This window comes from Chenopodium album, chromosome 10, assembly GCF_948465745.1.
Source record: "Chenopodium album chromosome 10, dcCheAlbu1.1, whole genome shotgun sequence".
Classification (NCBI taxonomy): domain Eukaryota; kingdom Viridiplantae; phylum Streptophyta; class Magnoliopsida; order Caryophyllales; family Amaranthaceae; genus Chenopodium; species Chenopodium album.
The window spans coordinates 27,440,372-27,448,209 of NC_137843.1; the positions used below are offsets into that span (position 1 = coordinate 27,440,372).

Sequence of the window (7,838 nt, forward strand, 5' to 3'; positions counted from 1 at the left end):
AACAAATTTCCCAACCCTCAAAGGAACATCCTCTACCTTACCCTTAGGAAACTTAATTGACCTATCGGCCAATTGTAAAGTGATGTTAGTAGGTAATATTTCCCCTAGCTCAAGTGTTTCGTACACCGAATATGGCATAAGGCTAACACTAACTCCTAGGTCACACAAGGCATTCTTAATTTGCATTTTATAAATGGCATAAGGGATGGAAAAGTTTCCGGAGTCTTTTAGCTTAGGTGGCATCTTGTTCATTATGATTGCACTACAATTCTCGGTCAAGTTCACCGTCTCTACACCATCACAAGTCCTCCTACCACTCAAAATGTCTTTGAGGAATTTTGAGTAGTTAGGCATTTGGGTGACAACTTCGGTAAATGGTAGAGAAAGGTAAAGTTCCTTGAGCATGTCAATGAATCTTCCAAATTGTTCATCTAACTTGTGTCTCAAGAATTTTTGTGGATAAGGAAGCTTGGGTTTCACAATTTCTTCCTCCACTCTCACCTCACTAGGCTTCTCAATCACAACCTCACTCAAAGATGCACCATCTCTTTCATCTTCAACCAAAACCTCTTTTGTGCTCTCCTTGGTCTCACTCTTCCTAGCCAAACTCTCCTCAAGAGCCTTACCACTCCTTGTGACAATAGCATTGACCGGTCTCTTGGGATCTAGGCCTTAGGAAGGTAAAGAAGAAGGACTAGCATGGTCTTTTAAAGCATTAGCAAGTTGCGAAATTTGGTTTTCAAGCATCTTATTATGAGTAATCAATTCATTAAATTTCTTGTCACTTACGGCCATGTAAGTGTTCAACAACTTTGTTTGATTTTCAATGATTTCTTCTAAATTGGTTCTATGTGAAGAAGAAGAGGATTGAACATAGGAATTATCATTTTGGGCATTTGGAGCAAAACTGGGTGAGGGACCCCTTTGAGAATTATTTTGAACATTTTCCCTATTTTGATTGTTCCAATTACCTCTACCTTGATTATGGTTACCATAACCATGGTTATGATTACCATAATTTTGGTTATGATTTTGGGTACTATAACCTTGGTTGTTATAGTTACCTCGGGAATTTTGGTTCCCGTGGTTCCTATTACCGCCACCTTGGTTTAAGTTGTTAAAATTGCCATGGTTGTTGTACTTCCTATTCCATTGACCTCTTTGATTCTCAAATCTAGAATCATTATTATTTGACACATAGTTCACATGCTCATTCACATTTCCATCTTGATCATCACAAACATCCATACTTGCATGAGGGCAATTAGAAACATCATGATCATACGACCCACAATCATCACAAAACAAGCATCCACTAGGCATGTTATTAGAAGAGGGAGGGGGTTGAAAATTAGAAGACATACCTCTCCCCTTAGATTGGGAGGGAAGACTTGAAACTTGGTAGGTAGCACTTTCCAACTTCGCCTTGATAGCGGACATCTCCTTCCCCAAGTTTGTCATTTGTGAGGATAGATTGTTGATTGCATTTAGATGATCAACCGAGTACACCGAAGATCTACTCTTGCTAGTTGACTCTCTTTCTCCATCTTGCCAATCTCTATAGTACCTCACTACGTCTTCAATTATGTCTACCACTTCCTCTTACGTTTTGTTCATGATAGGACCTCCGGCTCCTTCATCTAAACATGATTTTCCTTGGGGACTAAGGCCTCCATAGAAGATTTGAATAATTTGGTAAGTAGAAATTCCGTGGTGAGGACATTCTCTTTGATACTCTTTGTATCTCTCCCATGCTTCATAGAGACTCTCACTAGGCTTTTTCTTGAAACCTTGAATCAAAGCTCTAGCCTCCGCCATTTTCTTTTGTGGATAGAAACGGGATAGAAACTCCTTGGTCACTTCATCCAATGTCCTTAGAGAATTCGGCTTAACTTCCTTGTCTAGCCATTCCAAGGCACGCCCTATGAGGGAAAAGGGAAAAAGCTTGAGGCGGATGAATTCTTGGGAAATTCCATTTACCTTGATACTATTGCAATACTTTTCAAACTCCTTGAGATGATAGTTCTCCTTAACCTTGCAATAGTTCTCTCAATTTCCGAATCAAATGGCACTAGTGAACAACCACGTGCTCTATGCATAAAATCTCAAAAGAAATGGTTAGTAGCACGGCTACAAGTGTAGCCTAAAAGAAAATCTTTTTGTATTTCAATTAAAGGTGAAATAGACTCAACAACTATAACAAAGCACCAATATCACTCCCCGGCAACGGCGCCATTTTTGACGTAAGGAAAGTAAGTCGTTTTCTACCCTTTCCTAGAGCCAAAGAAAATTTATAAACACTCGAACTACCTAATACGAGTATATGGTAAGTCAAGGGTCGAACCCAAGGGAATGAGTAGGCGTAAGCTATAGCCTAGGTCAAGCTACATCGAAGATTGAAGAAAGATATGGTTGGTAACTAAGGTATCGAGAAAGCTAGATAAATAGAGAAATTCAATATACTAAACACTAGGGATATAGGTTCCACATGGAAGCTCAATGATTATGCTAATTGAAGGATCACTCAATCAATTCAAACATTGCAAAGGACAAACAATAGTTGCAATCAAAGGAATTCAAGGGCTAACTCCTATAAGCCAAGCTAGGGTTCACTATGAATGACTAAATAGGAAAATCACAATCAAATTCAATCAATTAAAGCAATTCTCAAATCAAGGGTTCATGTCATTGAAATTTGCAATGCAATCTAGATTAATCTTATAGGTTGATCACTCTTAGTCTAATTAATCACATTCACAACCATGTCAACCAATTTAATTGCAACAATTCAATCAATCATGGATCATCAACTATCAAAAATCATCAATCTAGCATGCTTCCCCTTCTACCAAGCAACTAATCTACTCACTAATCATGGTGAAAATGAAAAACAAAACAAATTCAATCAAAATCATATTCATTTCAAGTTTCATCAAGAAGGAATTTAATCACTTAACAAATTTTAAAGCAAAGAAAGAAATTCAAATCAAACATCAAAAATTAAAGGAAATTGCAATAAAAGTAAATTCAAAGGAAAGAAATCACACAAACTTTCATTGATGAGAAGAAGAAATCCAAGATCAAGTTGAAATCAAAGATCAAATTCAAGTACAATCAAGTAATCTTAAGCTTCTCTCTCTACTTTGTCTCTCTACTAATTCTGGAAAAATATATGTCAAGTACAAATTGAGTCATCCCTGGAAAAAGGAAAAGTTTAAGGGTACAAATAGAAGAAACGAGCGAAGGGGGCGGGGCGCCAGGTGCGCGCGCACCACCAGGCCGCGTGTGTCTGCGTGCACGCACCCCCTGTGTTGCGCGCGCACCCTTGCTCGGTGCTTGTGGCCTTGTCTCCTTCGCTTTCTTGATCAATCTCCGTGCTCCCGAGCATCCCGATCATTGGTGCACTCGAGGAGATGCTCGTGAGAAGGGTAGCTCCTTTATCTTCCAAGCATTATAATGCCTCAAGCCAAAGCATAACTTCCAAGGCCCTCGAGCTCGCGGAGCTAGCTTGAATTGCGTTTTCGGAATCCCGAACTTTGCTCCATTAACTTTCCTGAATGCGCTCGAGCTCTCTCCTTGGTGATCATACCTCGGGAAACTCAACATACCTAAAAAACAAATCAAGGAAACAAAGAATCGAGAGAAATAGTCAAGAAATGAACAAAATGACAAGAAAACCATTAAAAGCATGCATTTCTCTAATGAACACTCATTAGTTCCCCCTCTGTAAGACCTGCAAGAAAACTAAGCATTAGGATCGAGAACCCAGGTTTCCTTTTGTTCCTTAGACGTGGATGCAATATCAGTTTTCTTGACCCACACTTGTCTAACATTTCTTTTATTAGCTTCCTCGCTTATTCTACATTAACCATAGAGATTCCTAGACTTACCACAAAAAGTCCATACCTTCATGCTCGGAAGCTCAACATATTTCTTTTGCTTATCTTTCCTCTTGGCCATATAACCAAGTCCTTTAGTGCGTTTTGTTTGGGCTTCTAGAATCCACTTAGGTATGATTTTTGGGTCTATACTTCTATCCTTTCTAGCATTCAGTTCCATTTCATGTTAATCCTTTTGAGTTTTTAAAGTCAAAAATTCATTTTTCAGATTTTTGAAATTAACATTAAATTTAAGCAATTGATAACTTGAGGAACGGCTGGAACTGATATCAGAATTCATGAGCTTATACTGAGTTAATTCAACATTCAAAAGAATACTTTCATTCTTGATTCTATCAGCTATATCAGTTTTGTGTTTATACTTAAGGTCAAGCTCTCTTAATTTACTTTGAGACTTAGCATAGGCTGTTTCCAACCAAGCGACATGTTCTCTGCAAACCTTAAGATCTTTTTCACACTTATTTAGCTTGACACAAGTTTCTCTAAAGAATTCTTTTACTTCTAGACATATATCAATTAGGACTTTTTTAGCGAGAGTTTTAAGCTGTTTAGGAACAAGAAATACCTCTTTCTGAAGTTCTCAAGGTAGGCTTTCTCATCATCTGATTTAGACATCAGACAAAGATTAGCTGTCTCCTGCTCTAGTTGATCATCATCTTCTTCACTATCTGAATCTCCCTAAGTAGCTATCATGGCTTTCTTCATGTCTGACTTGGAATAGTTTACTTTACTGAATTTTTCCTTTCCTTTGCCTTTATGATTTTACCAAAGAGGGAAATCTCTAATAAAGTGGTCATGGGATCCACATTTGTGGCAGCTGTAGTAAGGCTTAGATGTTGAAGGCTTCTTCACGAAGTTCCTTGAGGTACGTCCTTTCTTGAACATCTTTTTGACTCTTCGCATGATTATGGCAGCTTCATCCTCATCTACTTCTGAGTCTTCCTCATCTTTGGCCTTAAGTGCCAGCCCTTTGTTCCTCACAGGTTCATTCTTGACTCCAAGGTGCAACTCATGAGTCATGAGTGAACCTGCCCACTGCTCGATATTAAACTTGCTAAAGTCCTTAGTTTCCTGAAGGGCTGTCACCTTAGCTCTCCATCTCTCATCCTATGGGAGGCTTCGAAGGACCTTCCTAACCTGCTCATATGTAGGAATTTGTCTACCAACGGAAACCAACTCATTTATAATGTTAGTAAATAAGGTTAGCATCTCTTGAATAGTTTTTCTTGGTTGCATCTCAAATCTTTCATACTTAGACATAAGTAGATCGATTTTTGAGCCTTTAACCTCGTTGGTTCCTTCATGAGTAATCTACAGCAAATCCCAAATTTCTTTGTGTTCTTCCACCCCATACCACGATTGTGTTCGTGAGGTCCAAGTCCATAGTGTAGCAATTTCACAACCATAGCATTGATTTCCATTTTATCAATATCCTCTTTCTCATATTCAGACATGGGCTTAGGGATTACCTCACTTTTAGCGTTTGTTTTGGTAGCTTCAAAATCACCAACTTCGATGACCCTCCAGATTTGGTAGTTCTCTGCCTTGATAAAGATCTCCATTTGGTTCTTCTGGTAAGTATAGAACTTGCCATTGAACATCAGAGCCTCTGAGTTAAGTATCCTTCCTCGAGATTTTCAAGCGTATTCATCATTTCCAAGACCCTTCTTCTTCAGGGTTTCCTGATTCTTCGAGAAGTTAGGCTCTGATACCAATTACTGTTTCAATGAATACTACAAGAAGGGGGGTTGAATTGTAGCATGACAGATTTGTTAAACTTTTTGCGAAAATAAAAACAAGCAAGCTAAAGGAACTGAAAGTGCGAGAGAGATTTCACGTGGAAAACTCCTTGGCCCTAATCAAGGATAAAAACCACGACCACTTGGAATTTTAGGAAAACAATCTTCACTAGAATAAAGCAAAAGGACCTATTACAAACTAAAAACTCTAACTTTGAGTTCCTCGACAAACCCAAAGCCCCGAGGAACAAGTCACCCCAACTTGTTACTCTTCACTTCTCTTTCTCTTCTCTTTATCTCTTCTAACTTCTCTTTCTCTTCTCACTTCTCTTTCACCTTATCACTTCTCTTTCTCACAAATAGAAGTTCACTCAAACTTCCTCATTCCCCAAAATACAACTCAAAAATATTAACTGTAGTATAAGGACATTAGAACACTCTATTTCACTAGTGTGGAATTGACTCTTGACTCGATTAACGAAAACAAAGATTGAAATCTATTTGAGCAAGGGTGAGTTTTTCCAACTGAAATCATATGACTTTTTAATGGCCAAATTTCGTTCAGGAAAAACTTCTATGTGCAGTAAATCCATAACGCCACTAATCCAACCCACTAAAAAGATCATGCCCTAAATTCAAGGAACATGAACTCCTCAATGTGCAAGACTATGACTTAAGAAAGATAATTTGGAGTATGCAGCAAGTTTTGGAAAATAAAACAGATTTTATTTGTTCAACTGATTTTCGAAAATAAATAAAATAAAATCCTTTATATAAAATACAAAGATAAAACTGTAAACTCAATTGTTTTCATAAAAACTAGCTTACACAATATTATCTTCTTAGACCAATTCCACACAGATATTTCGAGTGTAATATTATCCTTACACTTTCATAAATCCTAAAATATAAAAATACCTTAGTCTTCATGATTCTCTAATGAAGCTTCTACTCCGAGGCTTCTGTTCCTTAGAAGGAAATTCTCTTCTCTCGTGAAGCTTCCACTCCGAAGCTTCTGTTGTTCCCTGAGGGGAAACTTCTCTTCTCAAGTCTTCATTTCTAAACCACCAGTTCCTGTGAGGGAACTCTTCTTTATTGGATTACTTTGTTTCTGGCTTTCTTGTTCCTCATGGAATCTCAACAAGACACTCAATTCTCCTAGTCTTTGCAACTAATCACGCACTCAAACAATCAAGCTCTTATTAGTTTGTAAATAAGCTAGGTTGTGTCATCATCAAAATAATAAAGTCCAACACTACTCTTATCGATTGAACTTGACTTGTTATTTTCCTTTGATAGTCATTTGTAGAGACCACTAGTTTGATACCTAGGAAATAGCTTTTCAAGTGATTTTGAATGCAAATACTATTTTCCCTTGTATTATTCGATTAATCAACTTTCTTTCAAATTAGCATGTTTATCGTTGTATACACCTACTTTTTGCCTCCTATCCTTAGACAGGAAGTGTGATGATGTTATAAAAACCCGTTCTTCGTGCTAGATCAAAGTTGAAGTGTTTATGGACTACGAATTGCATTATGAAGTAGGTTAAAACCTACATTTGAGACCAAGCTATCTTAGATCCTTGTCCGATTACTAATTGGGCATAAAACGTGCTCATACATGTTTAAACTGGATTAATATCGGACCCAAATGCGTCAACTACAATGATTAGATCCAAGGATCTTACGTTGTTAAAAACCAAGCCAATCAGATAAAACAACCATAAAACTTTTATTTAAGGCCAATACAGATGGATTGCCCTTTCAATGAGATTTCCAACGATATACTATAAGCCCAATTTTGAGCTAAAACGAAGAAGTTATGATCCAAATACTAAATCGGGCCCTAAAACCGACACCCTTGCACTCTAATGGCCTTATCTTTTGATCCATAATAGATTTTAACCTAAGTATAACGTCATTGAAAAGTATACATTCAGAGCTTTCCAATGATATATTAAACGCCTTAACCCGACTTCGCAATTAAAAGTTATAGAAGTTTTAAAAACGCGTTTTTGTATAAGACAAACCTCATCGCGCGCCACTGTCAGAGTTGCGCGTGCCTACCGAGCGCAAGTTAAAGAGTTGCGCTGGGCATACTAGCGCAACTCTGAGAGTTGCGCTAGCCACCTGACACCGCGGCTCTAAAACCCTAAACCTGGATTCCTACGCCTATAAATAGGGGTCTTCGTTCAACC

At 37.9% G+C, this 7,838-nt stretch overlaps 1 non-coding gene across 1 annotated transcript; it reads left to right on the top strand.

The window, feature by feature from the left end:
- Positions 1–1,705: 1,705 nt before the first annotated feature.
- LOC145565772 (small nucleolar RNA R71) lies at positions 1,706–1,811 on the top strand. Its single transcript, XR_014095151.1, has one exon. It is a non-coding gene; the product is annotated as a small nucleolar RNA R71 (small nucleolar RNA).
- Positions 1,812–7,838: the final 6,027 nt, after the last annotated feature.